Consider the following 18,440-nt stretch of genomic DNA (forward strand, 5'->3'; position numbering starts at 1 on the left):
GCGCATCCGGAGCCTGTGCTCCGCAACGGGAGAGGCCACAACAGTGAGAGGCCCAAGTACCGCCAAAAAAAAAAAAAAAAAAAAAAAAAAGATCATGAAATAAATTCTCAGATGAAGAAAACCAAGAGAAGTCATCAATAGCTGACTTGCCAAAGATGCTAAAGAAAATTCTTCGGATGGAAGGAAATGTTACAATAGGGAAACTCAGAATTTCAGGAAAGAAGGAAGAATAATAGAAATGGTAAAAATCTGGGTAAATGTTAATAGCCTATTTTACTTCTAAGTTCTTTAAAATATGAAAGATGATTGAAAGCAAAAATTATAACAATGTCTGATGGGGTTTTCAATGAATGTAGATGTAATGCATATGACAATTACAAGAGAAAAGGAAGAGGGCAAACCAATCTATGAGGTACTAAAGTTTCTATATTCCACTTGAACTGATAAATATTAATTTTAAGTAGACTGAATACTTGAGTATGTGTACTATAATCCCTAGTCAACACTAAAATAACTATACAAATGCAGACAGTAAAAAATTCAATAGAGAAATTTAAATAGAATACTAAAATAATTCAAATAATCCAAGGAGGAAAGAAAGGGAAACAAAGAAACACAAAACAGAAAACATATAATAAAATGGCAGACCTAAATCTAAAATATCAATAATTATGTTAAATGTAAATGGTCTAAACACATCAATTAGAAGAGAGATTATGAGAATGGATTTTTTTAAAAAGACACACTGTATGTCATCTACCAGAAACCCACTAAATACAATGATATATATAGGTTAAAAATGAAAGGATGCTAAATGTAATATGGCAGCCTGGATTGGATTATAGAACAGAAAAAAAAAAACATTCGTAGAAAAACTGGTGAAATCCATATAAAATTCTGTAGCTTACTTAACAGTGTACCAATGTTAATTTCTTAGTTTTGATGAATGTACTATGGTTACGTAATATGTTAACATTAGGGAAAGCTAGGTAAAGTGCATATGGGAACTCTCTGTACTATTTTTGCAACTCACTTATAAATCTGAAATTATTTCAAAAAAAATTTTTAAGTAAAAGGAGGGGTAAGTATATACCATGAAAACATGAATTATCAGATTTATATTAACTATATATTAACAGGCTATATTAATATCAGATAAAGTAGACTTTAAAACAAGGAAAATTACCAGGGATAAAAATTTATTTATCATTTTAAAATAAAACAAATTATTTATTTAAAAATAAATTTTTTATTTAGTTATCATTAAATAATGATAAAAGGGTCAATTCACTGAAATTTATAACAATCCTAAATGTGTGTACACCTAAGAAAAGAACCTCAAAATATATGTAGCAAAAATTGATAGAATTAAGGGAAGAAATGGACAAATCTACAATTATAGTTAGATTTCAATCTTCCTTTCTTACTAATCAATAAAACAAGTAAACAGAAAATAATCAAGGATATCAAAACATGTTGTACATGTTAAATATATATAATTCCTATTTGTCAATAATATCTCAATACATTTGAAAAAATAGAGATAGGATATAATGTTGCAATTAAATAATAAATCACATTTCATTTTTTTTTTTAAAAGGAGAAGGAAAAAAATCAAGGATACAGGGGAGTGAGGGGAGGAAAGAAAGAAGTAAGGGAAATTAAGAGGTACAAACTTCCAGTTGCAAAATAAATGAGTCACGGGTATGAAATGTACAGTGTGGGGAATACAGTCAATAACTATGTAATACCTTTGTATGGTGACATCATGACGAGCATTTTGAAATGTATAGAAATATCACAACACTATGTTGTGTAAAAGGAACTAACATAGTGTTGTAGGTCAAGTATACTTCAAAAACAAAAACAGGGCTTCCCTGGTGGCGCAGTGGTTGAGAGTCCGCCTGCCAATGCAGGGGACACGGGTTTGTGCCCCGGTCCGGGAAGATCCCACATGCCGCGGAACGGCTAGGCCCGTGAGCCATGGCCACTGAGCCTGCACGTCCGGAGCCTGAGCTCCGCAACAGAAGAGGTCACAACAGTGAGAGGCCCGCGTACCGCAAAAAAAAAAAAAAAAAAAAAACATAGAAAAAGAGATCAGATTTGTGCTTACCAGAGGCAGGGGGTGGGAGGAGGCAGAATTGGATGAAGGCAGTCAAAAGGTAGAAACTTCCAGTTATAAGATAAATAAGTACTTGGGATGTAATGTACAACATGATAAACATAATTAACCCTGCTGTATATTACATATGAAAGTTGTTAAGAAAGTAAATCCTAAGAGTTCTCACCATAAGAAAAAAAGTTTTCTATTTCTTTAATTTTATGTCTATATGAGATGATGGATGTCCACTAAACTTATTGTGATAATCCTTTCATGATGTATGAAAGTCAAATTATTATGCTGTACACCTTAAACTTATGCAGTGCTTCACGTCAGTTACATCTCAATAAAACTGGGAGGGAAAAAATCAAGGATACAGAGGAACTGAACAACCAATTGCATATAATTAACATTTGTAGAACATTCCACCTAACAACAGTAGGATATACATTCTATTCAAGTGCACAAGGGATATTCACCAGGATAGACCACATCTTGGGTCATAAAACAAACCTTAACAAATTTAAACATATTGAAACCATACAAAGTATGTTCTCTGACCATAATGGAATTAAACGAGAAATAAATAAAATAAAGACTCTGGAAAATATCCCAATACTCCAAACACTTGAAACAACACACTTCTAAATAATCCATTGGTCAAAGAAGAATTTTCAAGGGAAATAAAAGTCTGACATATCAAAATTTGTAAAATGCAAACACAGCAGTGCTTACAGGGGAATTTATAGTATTAAAAATAAAAACTTATATTAGGAAGGAAGAAAGGCCTCAAATCAGTGATCAAAAAAAGATAGTTTTCCACCTTAAAAAAATATAAAAGAAAAAGAAGAGCAAATTAACTCAAAGCAAGCAGAAGGAAGAAATAAATAAAAGAGCAGAAATCAATTATATTGAAAACAGAAAAAAAAAGAGAAAAATCAATAAAATCAAAAACAGCTTCCTTGAAAAGATGAATAAAATTGCTAAGCCTCTAGCCAAAGGAAAAAAAAGAACGAATACACAAATTATCAATATTAGGAATGAAAGAAAGGATATCACTATAGACCCACAGACATTAAAAGGATAATAAGGGAATACTATGAACAAATCTATGTACGTAAAGTTGACAACTTAGATAAATGGGCCAATTCCTTCAAAGCCACAAAGTACCAAAACTCACCCAAAAAGAAACAGACAACCTGAATGGCCTGTATCTATTAAAGAAATTTAATTCGTAGTTAAAGCCTCTCACACAGAGAAAACTCTAGGCACAGTTCACTGGAGAATTCTACCAAATATTTTTAAAAAGGAATTCTACAATTTCTCTTCCCCCAAATACTAAAGGGAACAATTTTAAACTTATTTTATAAGACCAGCATTATCCTGATACCAAAACTAGATAAAGACAAGAAAAAAACAAAACTACAGACTAACAACTCCATGAACACAGATGCAAAACGACTCAACAAATATTAGCAAATCAAATCCAACAATACAGAAGAATAACACATCACAACCAAGTGGTGTTTATCCCAAGAATGCAAGGGTAGGGCAATATTTGAAACTCAATCAGTGTAATTCATTACATTAACAGATAAAATAATTTAAAAATCACGTAATCATATCAACTGATACAGAAAAAGCATTTGACAAAATTCAACATCCATGACTGAAAATACTCTCAACAAACTGGGAATAGAAGGGAATTTACTCAACCTGAGAAAGAGTATCTACAAAAACTAACAGCTACCATCATACTTAATGATGAGACTAAATACTTTTTCCCTAAGATCAGGAAGAAGTCACAAATATCCACTCTCATCACTTTCATGCAATATCTTACTAGAAGTCTGTAATAAGGGTGGAGGAGAGAGAGAAATAAAAAGCATATAGATTAGAAAGGAAGATATAAAACTGTTCCTTTTTACAGAAGACATAATTGTCTATATAGAAAATCCAAAATAATTTATAATAAAGCTCCTAGAATTAATGAGTTTAACAAGGTTGTAAGAGACAAGTTCAACACACAAAAATCCATCATATTTCTATATACAAGGAATGAATTAGAAACTGAAATCTAATTTTAAAAATTTACAATAGCTTAAAAAATACTTAGGTATAAATCTAACAAAATATATGCAAATCTATATGCTGAAAACTATAAAATGTTGATGAACGAAATCAAATACGACCTAAATAAAGACATTTATCATATTCATTGATTGGAAGACATGATACAGTTATCAATTCTCAAATTGATCTACTGATTTAATGCAGTTCCAAGCACAATGCCAGCAGGAGTTTTTGCAGACACAGACAAGCTGACTATGAAATTTAATGGAAAGATGAAAGAACTATAATAGCCAAAACGATTTTGAAAAAAGAAGAATAAAGTTGGAAGACTCACACTATATAATTTTAAATCTCACTGTAAAGCTACAGTAATCAGAACGGTATGGCATTGGTGACAGGACAGATACATATGTCAATGGAAGAGAATAGAGAACCTAGAAAAAGGCCCAAAAAAATAAAGCCAATTGAGTTTTGACAAGAGTGCAAAGTCAATTCAATGGAAAAAGAACAGTCTTTTAATAGCAATGTGCTGGAACAATTACACATCTATCTGCAAAATAAATACATAAAAATGAACCTTGACCTAAATTTCATGCATTATATAAAAATTAACTCAAATGGATCACAGATCTAAATGTAAAATGCAAACTATAAAACTTTTAGAGGAAAACAGAAAATATTCGTGACCTTGGATTAGACAAAGAATTCTTATTTATAACATCAAAAACATGATTCATAAAAGAAAGAAACTGATAAATTAGACTTAATCAAAATTTTAAATGTTAGCTCTACAAAAGACATGGTAAGGAGAAGAAAAAGAAAAGTTACACATTAGGGGAAAACATGTCCAAGTAATTTACCTGATGATTTATATCCAGGATATACGTTTTTTTAAAAAACTCTCAAAACTCACACTAAGAAAACAAATAATCCAATTTTAAAAATGGGCAAAAGATTTGAACAGACACTTGACCAAAGATATATGGATGGCAATAAGCATGTGAAAAAATGCTCAAGATCATTACTATTAGGGAAATGCAAATTAAAACCACAATGAGACACCACTACATACCTATTAAGATAGCTAAAATAAAAAATCTGAATGCTCAATGTCACTAATCATCAAGGGAATGTGAAATCAAAACTACAGTGAGAAATCACAGCTGTCAGACAGCTATTATCAAAAAAATCCCAAAAGATAACAAGTGTTATCAAGGATGTGGAAAAACTGGAGCTCCCTGCACACTGTTGGTGGGAATGCGAAATATTGCAACTGCTATGGAAGACAGTATGGAGATTCCGCAAAAAATTAAAAACAGAACTACCATACAATCCAGCAATCTCACTTTTGGGTATTTATCCAAAAGAATTAAAATCAGGATCTTGAAGAAATATTAGCTCTATCATGTTCATTGCAGCGCCATTCAACTGTAGTCAAGAGAGGGAGACAACCTAAATGTCCATCAACAGATAACATCTAAAGAAAATGTGGCATATACATACAATGGAATACTATTCAGCCTTTTTTAAAAAGAAGGAAATTCTGACATATGCTATAACACGGATGAACTTTGAAGACATTATGCTAAGTGTAACAAGCCAGTCACAGAAAGAGAAATGCTGCATAATTATACTTATATGAAGTATATAAAATCATCAAATTCATAGAATCCAAGTAGAATGATGTTTGCCAGGGGCTGGGGGAAGAGGGAAATAGGGAGTTACCACTGGGCAGAAAGTTTCAGTTAAGCAAGATGAATAAGCTCTAGAGATTCACTGTAAAACACTGTACCTATAGTCAGCAATAACATATTGTACACTTAAAAATTTGTTAAGAGGACAGATCTCACGTTAAGTGTTCTTACCACAATAAAACTAAAAAACAAACAAAAATCTGACAATACCAAGTGCAAATGAGGATATTAACAACTGAACTCTCATACACTGCTGGTGGAAATGCAAAATGGTATAACCACTCTGAAAAATAGTTTAGTAGTTTCCTATAAAGGTAAACATATACTTAATTACTCAGCAATCTCACCCTTAGGGATATCTTTGAATACTTTAAATTTAGATTCACACCAAAACCTACACATTTACAGCAGCAGTATTCATAATCACTTGAAATTGGACACATCTCAAATATCCTTCAACAAATGAATGGATAAACAAACTGTTACATAACCACACAATGGAATAACCCAGCAGTAAAAAAAAAGAACAAACTATTGATAAAGACTACAACATAGATAAATCTCCAAGGTATCATGCTGAGTGAAAGAAGCCAGTCTCAAAAGGTTATACTCTGTAGTATGATTCCATTTACTTGATATTCTAAAAAAAGCAAAACCACAGGAATGGAGAGCCAATTGGGGGTTGCCAGAGATCACAGGTTACAGAGAGTCTGACTACAAAGGGGCAGCAGAGCGGAGCTTTTTGAGGTGATGGAACTATTGTGTATCCTGATTGTAGTGCTGGTTACATGAATCTATACATGTGTTAAAACTCATAGAACTATATTCCAAATTTTTTTCAACTGTACTGCTTGTAAATTTTTTAAATAATAATTAAAGGGCTTCCCTGGTGGCGCAGTGGTTGAGAGTCTGCCTGCCGATGCAGGGGACACGGGTTCGTGCCCCGGTCCGGGAGGATCCCACATGCCGCGGAGGAGCTGGGCCCGTGAGCCATGGCCGCTGGGCCTGCGCGTCCGGAGCCTGTGCTCCGCAACGGGAGAGGCCACGACAGTGACAGGCCTGCGTACCACAAAAAAAAATAAATAATAATAATAATAATAATTAAAAATAACCAAAGCTGGGGCTTCCCTGGTGGCGCAGTGGTTGAGGGTCCGCCTGCCCATGGAGGGGACACGGGTTCGTGCCCCGGTCCGGGAAGATCCCACATGCCGCGGAGCGGCTGGGCCCGTGAGCCATGGCCGCTGAGCCTGCGCGTCCGGAGCCTGTGCTCCACAACGGGAGAGGCCACAACAGAGAGAGGCCCGCGTACCGCAAAAAAATAAATAAATAACCAAAGCTGTTAAAAATGTTAAAAAGTAAAAAATATATTTGTCACACATAAGTTAGAACTTCAAAAGGTTTTCAAATATTAGTAATATTGAACTTATTCTTCTGAAGAAAATAGTACTCTACTTGGTTATAGTACCCTAATAGGAATAAATTTCCAAATAGGAAAAAGGACACTGTTTGTCCCAGGGGCATTGTGTCTTGGCCCAAGGCCCACAGCTAGACTTCAAGGGTTATGATGCCTCAGTTTCCACCAGAAGAATATCTGATACTCTCGCCCAAAATATAGACTAGCACCCACACTTCAAACTCTACAGATCCACTAGATTTTTATAATACCCTCAAAAGTCAGCATTCAGTTCTCACAAATAAGAGTTCTTACTAGGTTCTGTGATTAAACCATGGAAGGAAAAAACAATTGGCAAAGCCCTGACAACTCAACATCTATAAACAGAAGCAGTGCCTGTAAGAAGCTGATGGCTCTGGAACCCTGGCTAGGAAAGTTGTACTGTTTTCTGGAGGATTTTTTTTTTCTTTGAGATTTTGCAATAGATTGCACTGAGTGATAAATGCATTGCTCTTAAAAACCCTGGCTAGGAAAGTTGTACTGTTTTCTGGAGGATTTTTTTTTTCTTTGAGATTTTGCAATAGATTGCACTGAGTGATAAATGCATTGCTCTTAAAAAAAAAAAAAACCTTTCTCTGAGCACTAGCCTGGGCAAAGGCAAGGGTGCAGAGCAGAGCCCAAGCAGGGCATAGAAGTCACACACACCCGTGTGCTCTGCCTCACCCCTGGGAACCTGGGCAGCCTGCTGAGGAGACGAAAGTGAAAGATGTGCACCTCCTACAACCTGAAAGGGACAATACAGGCCAGAGACTTACTAATGGTCAGGAAGGAGCGTGTGGCTAGGAACAAAGCACATCAGCCCCCAAGGGTCAAGCTGCACATAAGCTTATTAAAATTAAAGATGGAAGACACTTGGATCTAATTAATAACAAGTCTTTGATATCCACTCATCACACAAAATGGACTTTTTTTTTTAACTATATAGCTTTTGAGCAATTTCTAATGCAAAGAATCTACATTAAGATCCTAAAATAAAAGAAATTTCTACCCCTTTGGCCCACTACATTTAATCACTCAATCACTCAATCTGCGCCTTTCTTTGGTTTTATACCACCCCTCTTTTCTAGAGACAAAGAAGAAGAAATCTTACAAATAGAAGGAAAGTGAAAAAATAAAAACCTATAAACCTACTGAAATATTACTTGCACTAGAACATCTAGAGTAATAAAACAGATTGCCATCTTTCAGTTTAGTGGTCTTTATGGACTTTCCTCACCCCAAACTATTTTAAGAATGGCTTCCCAAGAGTCTGTTGTTTACCTATTCTTCATCACTGTTACTTTGAGCATTCATACTAGGAAGCAGGTACAAACTTACAATGTGACTGCACAGAGAACCTCCTGATGCGATTATTGTAAGGATGCTTTATATCCCTAAACAGAGTCTAAATTTACTAACATCTTGTACATGAATTCTGCCTGCTCTACTGGTTCCACATAAACCATGGAGACTTCTGTGAACAATCTGAGTGCAAACTATGGCAAATGTTAATGGAATTTGCAAAAACTCAGTAACTTTGGTGGTGAGAAGGAAAATTAAATGGAAAGATTTACTGAATTAAATTGCTTTTCTCCAGGCACATTCTATTACTTTGCATGTATATGTTCTGATGTTCCAATCACCCTTTATTTTTTCAAAAAAAATTTATTTATTTATTTTTGGCTGCATAGGGTCTTCGTTGCCGCGCGAGGGCTTTCTCTAGTTGCGGCGAGCGGGGGCTACTCTCCGTTGCAGTGCGCAGGCTTCTCATTGCAGTGGCTTCTCTTGTCGCAGAGCACGGGCGCTAGGCGCGCGGGCTTCAGTACTTGTAGCACACAGGCTCACTAGCTGGGGCTCGCGGGCTCTAGAGCGCAGGCTCAGTAGTTGTGGTGCACGGGCTTAGTTGCTCCGCGGCATGAGGGATCTTCCCGGACCAGGGCTCGAACCGGTGTCCCCTGCATTGGCAGGCGGATTCTTAACCACTGCTCCACCAGGGAAGCCCACCCTTTAGTTTTTCTTATTCAAAGATCTTTACTGACTGCAAAAGGCTAGACTAGAACCCAAACTCCCTGAGCTCACCCTTTGCTCTAAATTATCACAGTATACTGAAATTACACATTAGGATCCACTCTCTACTCTCTTGTACGGCAGCTACACCAAGGAAGTTTATGCAAGTCTGACATTTTGTATTGACAGCCCAAGGTCAATACCTGAAATAACAAGCAACATCACTGGCTGATAAGGTCTAACACTTTCCCTCTGCTTTCACCTATTAGAATTCTCTCAGCTGCTACCTTTAATTCAACCTGCAATTTCAAATACTTACTATGGCTTCCATGAAACACACAGAATATAAGCAAATGATCAAAGAAAGAAAGTCACTGAGTTTCAGTAAGGACAAAACAGTCATCCACCTATGAAAAGGTGCATAATTCTTGTTTCTTTATACACCAAACCGAAGGTTAGTTGAAAGTATCAAGGAAAAAGACAGCGAGCTAAGTGTCTATAAATGGACAGAATGAAAGACCACAAAATACGAAAAGGACAGAGACCCACAAAGATCAAGTATATTTATCAGTGAGAGAACGCACAGAATAAAGAAGTTGGAAGATTTAGGTTTTCCTTAAAGAAAGCATGAGAAGCTGATGGGGGGTAAACCCTCTGCAGAGAAAGGATTAAAAATTAGAAATTAAGGTAGCTTGCTATAACCAAGATGCTCTGGACTACACTGCCAATGTGTATTACAGAACTTACTTCCTCAGATTTTCTAAACAGAAGATTCTCTGTCGCTGAACTTTAAAACAGCAAAATAATCTTTAACTCCTCCTCCTCCCTTTTCCCCAAGTAAAGTTATTCACCAATTCCTATTGGGCCTTCCTCAAAACAATTTCTTACACTATAAAAATGCTACTTAAACGCACACATCCATGTGACACACATATACAAAATTGTATTTATATTCTTTCCTTTCCATCTTCATCACTACTATCCGAGTCCAAGCCTTTCTCACCACACAGCTAGGCCAAATCAAACAGTCAATTAACTGGATGTCCATTCCTTGTTCTGTTCCATCCTGTTATATACACACTGCTGCCCAATTCTCCTAAAATATTAAAGCACGGCTTTGATGATGTGTCATTTTGCACCCCCTAAAAAATCTTCTATGCTCTCCATTGTCTCCAAGGATAAATGCAACATCAAAAAAATTCTTAGTGTTTGGCTAACTCTACTGTATCTTTGCAGGTTTATCTGCCACTGGGGGATTTTACCCCAGCCCAACTGATTTGTTCTTAGCAAAATTTCTATTCTAATTTGAATATAATTCTAATTATACTCTATATTCAAATCCCCAAATTTATGACACAGAATGGAAGAGATACCTTCAACAGTGCCTTTTGAGAAAACGTTTTCATATTAAATGACTTAAAATCCTTAAAAAAATAAAAAGAGGAAATTAAAAAAAAACACTTAAGAATGTCACTAAAATTTTTGCTAACGGGGAATTAATTGATCTAAGATGACCTAGAATGAGAGTTAAATCCCCGAACTATTTTAACAGTCTTCCTCAAGACAATGGACATAATTGTGGGGGAGGGCAGGGGAGAGAAAATGTGTGCAGGCATATATATGTAGAAAGGATACAAGAGAAACTGGTAACAGTAGTTGCCTTTATGGAGGGCACACTGAGTGAAGGTGACAGCATAAAAGACTTAACTTTGAACTCTCTGATTTTTTAACCCTTTGCCTCTGTTAACTCTTCAAAAAAATAAATGTAAAAGATATATTTTATGTACAGAATACAGAGATACCTTCCACAGTGCCGTTTGAGAAAATGTTTTTTACATTAAATGACTTCAAATCCTTTTTTTAAAAAAAGAGGAAATTTTGAAAAAACATTTAAGAATGGTACTAAATTTTTTGCTAGAAAGCAAGAAAATTTCTCCAGCTTTTCCAAAGCAGACATCAGATAAAGTAAGCAATTTGCAGCAAAGTTCTAGCAGAGAACAGGATAAAATAACATTTAAAACACAAAACATCTTCCTAAGGTTCTGTGCCCTATCCGGAAAATCAGGACAACTCTAGTTCAGGAAGAAGAACAAAGACATGTATCCAAAGGAGTTTGCAGAGGAGAGAGAACGCTTTCTCTTAAAACATGAGCAGTTCCCTCAAGTTCACATCTAAATTCCCTTGTCCATTTTCACTGCAGTCATTCTTTCACCTTTCCTCACTCTCCACTCTGATGATTCCTCACACTCCCAATGCTTTCTTCCCTATCACAATATAAATCTGTTTAAAATGCTTTATTTTGTTCAAGGTATCTTTCCTAGAAATAAGACATTCCGCCTTTTTAGTCTTCACCAAAATCTTAGGAAATCCAATTAAGAATTCTGTAGCAAATGAGATTTCTGTCTATTCTGACCTCCGAGAAAGCTCTACCAGTCTCATTCGCAACCTGCTCAATTTTTCTCTGCAATTTAATAATAACGCATCAATTTGTTTTCATTTAAAAGCATTTTATTCAGCTTCTTGCTAAGACAAAAAGTCACTAGCGAATATGAAGAAAAGCTTGCTGCATTATCCTTAATTGAAGAAGAATTCCTTGTGAAACAAGAAACTAACCATGTAATAAATTAAGCCCTATTTATTTACAGGGCTGTCACTCAGTAAAATGAGGGAAAAATGCTATTTCACACTGGCTTCCAGGGAAGCTTTTGGAGGCTCAGCTTTCAATTGTCTGTACTTTAAAATAAAGAGAGTATAAGAATAGATTAAAAATGAGTTGGCTTCTCATTGATCTCTTCCTTTCTCAATCATTATCTAAAAATTTAAAGTAACATTTTAATTTTGACTTTTTCTCCCTTCCCAAGTTCACTCTGATGGAAATGCTAACGATCAGTTAAATGCTCAAGATGCAGAAAACGAGAGGAAAATAAATGACATGTATAATTCATAGCCTAGATAATCCATCCTTGGATAAATAAGCATTTGCTATATTTCTCTAATGTTCTTACTCCCTAGGAACTCAAAAGATTTTACATCATAAAAATCGCACTAATCAACTGAACATGAAAGAAGCCTGTTAATGTGTCTTTTGAGGGATTTCAGTGCTTTCCATTTCCAGATCCTGGGACAAGCCCAGTGAACACAGGAGGACTCTCGCTACCACCAACAGTGAATATAAAAGCGTTCCAAACCTCTCCAGACAACATTTTAGTTATCCTAACCCAATCGACTCCTTCCAGGATCAAGAAAGCTTCAGTCCCAAACTAAGAGCACATCTTAGACCCTCAGGGTCCCAGCTTTTCTTCTGTTCCACTCTCCTCAGTATGACACATCTCCATATACCTAAGGGAAATTGTAACTATTATCTACTTTCACCTTTGCTCTTTTAGATCTAGAGCCTCCCAGAACTTTTTCTGCTTCAACTAGCATAACCCTCCCACCACCCAGCACCAATTCTTCTCTGAGTCCTACACCAATTTCAGCCTTGCATAAGCAAAAAAGTCCAGGTGATAGTGGCCATAATTCCCCTGTGGTCCTGGTTATAACTTATACTGGCAGCGTGGGAGCATTTATGAGTAGCCAAATGTGTATTTATGTGCAAGAGAAATGACGAATGACAAGCAGACACCAAGACATGATGACCTTTAAAAAAGTAGCCAGGATAGCTGCAGAAACAAAATGACCACGTTACTTCAATGCCTCCTATTTTCATCCATATTTTATTTATTGATACATCTTCTGTTCATCTTCCCTCTCCTTCCTGCTTCCAATATGCTCTCCCTCAAAGGTACTCTTGCCTTCCCTCTGCATATCCCAGAATCTTTCATTATGCCCACTCAGTAAGATATGTTTAGATACCTAGGATAATGATAATTTCTTAAAGCCAAAATCGTTCACAATACTTGGTTATATGAACATCAGAATATAACACCATTTAATGGAAGAAGAATCTTTAAGCATGAGTCAATGAACCTGGGTCCCTGTCTCCACTCCATCACTTAATGGTCCCATAGCCCTAGACAACTCATTCAAGCTCTGGGATCCTCAGTTTCCTCAGCCATAAAATGCGTAGAATAATATTTGTCTTACCTAACTCAAACAGTCAACTGATAGAAGGATTTTTTAAGTTTTTATAAACAGATAAACATAGAGTAATAATTACCAAAAGGAGATGGTCAACCATGAGACCTAAATGTATGAGACTCATTCAAATAAAGCAATTAAAAGACTATATAATGGGAAAACCTAGAAGGGTGCTGAAGACAAAAGCAACTCCAAACCCATATAATCACTTACTACAATTAACACATTCAGCTCAAGTAAGGATAAAGGGATACCTCAGCCTTTGGGCCCATTCCACCTTCAGATCCCAAACTATAGCTAAAAACAGCCCAGTTGCCTGCCAACCGGCGAATGCCAGAGCATTCCTATTTGGTAAAGAGTCCTATTCTACCATAGTTTGGGAATGAATGCAGAGAGAGTTACTTTGGTAACTGCATTTGCACTGTGTTGGTGGAGATCAGCACTGCAATTATACAGTAAAACTATTCTCCTTTTATATTAGCAATGTCCACCCAAGTCAGCACACCTGCAGATTCTATTCTCTCTGCCAGACTGAAGATAAAGCAACCGTCTGCTTTTCAGACTACAGAAATTTAATACAGTACACATATACCCTATCAAATACACATATAAATACACACTAAGCTGCTAAATCCCTAGAGGAAAAGGAGCTAATATATACTGAGCTCTATGTGTCAGGAACCATAAGGAAACAGAGATTTCATTTAATCCCCACAAACACCTTGCAACGTAGGTATTATTACTTCTATTTTTATAGATGAGAACACTGAAGCTCAGATAGATTAAATAACTTACCCAAGGTGACAAAGCTAGTAAGTAGCAGAATCAAGACTTGAACTTAGTTTTGCCTACCTCCAAAGCCTACACTGTTTCTGACTTTTTCTTCTTAGCAGTGTAACTAAGGCAACCTTCTTGGGTCTTCATTTCACCTTAATTCCTGATATGTACTTAAATGCGGGTCCTGGTTTCGTATCTATAACTTCACAAAGGGACAGAGAAAAATTTTCCAGAAGATTTCTTCTTTGCCTTTTCTTTACATACATTTACTTCATATTCCTGCACACATTATTCTTTTTAGTTTACATCACTGGGTAAGATCAATAGGCTTCCAGTCAACATTTCAGCAATTAATATATGTGAAGGGTGAAAGTTCTGTTTCCTTCTTTTAACATTTTAATAGCTATAGTTTTTGAGCATGGTATAATTTTCTAAGCTGATTCTTGCCATTTAAAGCGTGTTAGTGCTTAGTGCAATGCTTCACACACAGTAGGTACAGAGGGAGAATATTTGTAAAGTTTTCTCTATTCTTCTAGTTAACTTGCTATATTTAAATCAAAAGACTTTACAGGAGTCCAGTTCGAAGAATGAATTCTTTCACATTAAAGATAATTTCGTGGAAATTTTTTTTACATGATTCAGAAAATAAAGGTAAACTGAAATATAACGATCTAGCTGTTAAGCCTCTCAATGACTAACTAGTGGACTGTGAACTTAAGAGTTTAAAAGGCTTGGTTTTAAAATACTTATTTTTTGTTCTTCTGAATAACTTTTGCAAGTGCTTCTTGCCCTCTCTACAGAAAAAAAAAGACTGAAATAACCACAAACACAGACAACTTGTTTTGCTAAGGACGACTTTTTTCCTGTCTTTTATATATTAAAATATTTCTGCAATAAGTATACATTATTTTTATAATTATGGAAACTGATCTGACTCTGCATAAACTGTATTTTTTAACACTTTCTATACAGTGTGGGTTTTTTTGTTTTTTTTAAAACATCTTTATTGGAGTATAATTGCTTTACAATGGTGTGTTAGTTTCTGCTGTATAACAAAGTGAATCAGCTATACATATACATATATTCCCATTTCCCTGCCATCTTGCACCTCCCTCCCACCCTCCCTATCCCTCCCCTCTAGGTGGACACAAAGCACCGAGCTGATCTCCCTGTGCCATGAGGCTGCTTCCCACTAGCTATCTATTTTACATTTGGTAGTGTATATATGTCCATGCCACTCTCTCATTTCGTCCCAGCTTACCCCTCCCCCTCCCCGTGTCCTCAAGTCCATTCTCTACGTCTGTGTTACAGCGTGGTTTTATTTTCCTTCTCAGATATAATCTATAGGACTTAAGTATTCATTAATTCATGCATGTGCCTCCAGAACAACTTGTTACATAATATCAGCACATTAAAGATAATTACTTTTCTTTCCATTCAAGAATGTTTTTCTTGATTTAGGTGGATATGTCTCTATCTTTGTATTCTTTTCAAGCAGGTGCAGGTTTCTTGTGTAATCTCTATAGAACACTGAATGTCAATCTTTTCTTGGTAAGAAGCACAAGAATGACATTTGCCCCTGACATAGCCCCAATTTATATGTCTTGTAACTTTATGTATGTTACCTTTTCAATGACATAAAAGTACTTCAATCACAGTGGAACCCAAAAGGAATGAGCTGCTTTATGTGAGATCTCCCATAAGGGGATCCCTGTGCTATGTGGGAGATTCATACAAGCTGAATTTTATGGCTCCCTTCACTATTTTAGGATTTTAAAATACTTTTTTGACAAATTACTTTAGTGAAATAATGAATCGCATACTGGCCTCTGCTGTGTTGAGTACTTTTCCCAGCTCACTGTTCAAATCAACCCAAAGAAGATGCCCTTCTGATCCAGCTTAATTTAGCAAGCTATCTGATTACTTCTTGAGGAGACCAAATTCCCATAACATTAATAGTTTCTTGCTACTTGAAATTATCAAAATGTGCTGAAATAATGCAGTCAGCAAAATGTCACTGGATCTGCTGCAGCCTGTAAAAACACTGTCTCCATGAGGGACAGCCAAAATGAAGAGTTATGTGGGAGTAATAAAATATGGTAACTAGGCCTGCAACTTCAAGTATAAACCCAGCTGCACATGCACACACACACACACACACACACACACACACACACATCTACAGGAAAGCCTGCTGATAATAAAAGCAAGAAAAACCCAAATCATGTCCAGCATGAGTGCACGCTACAGCAGGACTGTCAGGGAACTGTCCTTTCAGCACCACAGCAAGAAACCCTGGCGCAAACCTCAACACCGGCAACCAAAGCTGGGCAAGTTGGGCCCTGCGAAAAATGTGTTAAAGCCCCTACAGAGAAAGCAACATCAACTGTATGATTGTTTGTTTTTAAGTACGCTATATTCCATTTCATACTCCTTTATTAATTTAAAATAAAATCCTTCAAATATTTTGATAAAAGTTGACAAAACCCCAAATGAAAACTGAAGCCTCTCCAACTGAACCCAAGAAACCAGTAACTGACCAGAACTGTCAAGAACTGTGTTGTAGTACCCACCACCAGCCCTACTAAGAAACACAACATATTTACACATACCCTGAATCAGATGTCCACAGAACACAGAACATGCTTGGAGCCCTCTCCAGGGAGAGCCTCAATTTCTAGGACAATGTTTGCTGAGTACCAAGCCATCACTACTACCCGCTTCCAAGCAATCAAATTCTCTTTCAGGGAGAACTGAAGCCTTGTGGATCAAGAGCTCCAAAGAAAAAATGCTGCAGTATTTCAAGAACCAGGTTACAGTCAACGTGTTACAAAGCTTTCAGCATTTTAAGTCTGATTCCCCTGAGATTTCTACCGGGATGGTGGTACCAGGTGGCAATGTTATCCAGCCATTTGCATTACACATCAAAAAAAACCAATTTTCTTTTTGAGGAAAGAAAAAGAAGTCCCCTAACCACCATTATCTTCTAATACACGTGGAGAAAAGAGAAGTACAGAAAGATTGTGAAACAGTGAAAACCTACCTACCACACCCGAAATCTCCCTTGGAAAGCTAAAACATCCCACAGCCCTAGCACACCACTACCTTTCTAAAGGCTCTCCAGGTTCAAACTTGAGAAAACGGTTATAAAAAGCACTCTCCCCATTTGCCCCCAAAGCCCTCACCCACACTTCCTGCTTCCGTCCCGGCTTCTCTGGTGCCCATTGTGCGTGCATTAAAAGCAATTTTCCCTGTTTGGTAGAGCTTGCTCCATGCTAATTATTTCTCCCTCCCCCTGAATTAGCCAGATGCAATGTAAAGTTTCTTCTACCCCTTCCCCTCCCCCAAAACAGATGCCATCCTTTTATTATGAATACCGACGCTGAACCTTGGCATCTTGGAATCTCCGGATATAAAATGTGTTCCCCCATGTTTCAAAAACTGCAGTGTAAGTGAGGAAGAGGGCACAGGGTGGGGTAGCTGGAAGGAAGGCATGGATTGTAGAATCATATTTATCAGGCTGTAAAATTATTCCCACTTCATCCCACCTCGAAACTGGGGCCCTTGAAGGGGTCTGAAAGCCGTGGCTAAGCCCCCCCCCCGAAAGTTAGCTGCCAAGTCTCCACCGGTGGTTGCTGCTGGCAAGGAGGGGATGGAGCTGAGCTCTCAGGAAAAACGCAGAGGCTTTGCGGTCCCCCAAGTACCAAGTGAGAACTAGAGAGGAGGGGTCCAAGCCTGTGGAGCTGGGCAGTCCTGTAAGCCCAAAGCTAGCTGAAGCCCAGGGTGCTGCTGCCGGTGGTAAGGTGGGGGAGGGAAGCAGAGAGGAGGAGAGGAGCAAGCTCTGCATCGGGTGGCGTAGGGGTGGGGGCGGGGGAAGGGGATGTTCTGAAAGTGATATACTCCCTAATGCAGGAATCCTAGCCTGCCAAGGAAGGTCCCGGGGGCCCCCAACAACCCCAGAGTACCCTGTCGGGAGGGGGACGGATGCATCCGAGTAAAGGACAGGGGAGTCCTGGCTACCCTAAGAACCCACGAGCCCCAGGCTTCTGCAGTTGGTAACAATCTGGAGCCGGATGGGGGAGAAGGATGCAGTAAGACATGGGGGAGGGGGTAAAGCTAAGGAGCTGCCTAGAAGATCCGGACGGCGCTGCCCTTCCAGTGCAACCGGGCGAGGGGCCCCGACTCTGCCCCGGCTCTGAGAGATGGGGAGGAGAGGGTGCTGCCCTACGGAAGGGGCGCCGAGGGCACGCCAGTGTTCCCCAGTGCAGCCAAGAGC

General features: G+C 37.5%; 1 protein-coding gene across 1 annotated transcript in view; it reads right to left on the bottom strand.

The window, feature by feature from the left end:
• Positions 1 to 18,440, bottom strand: part of SCN8A (sodium voltage-gated channel alpha subunit 8) — a 174,878-nt gene that overhangs the window by 156,095 nt on the left and 343 nt on the right. The window lies entirely within an intron of this gene.

The sequence above is a fragment of the Physeter macrocephalus genome, chromosome 6 (assembly GCF_002837175.3).
Source record: "Physeter macrocephalus isolate SW-GA chromosome 6, ASM283717v5, whole genome shotgun sequence".
Lineage (NCBI taxonomy): Eukaryota > Metazoa > Chordata > Mammalia > Artiodactyla > Physeteridae > Physeter > Physeter macrocephalus.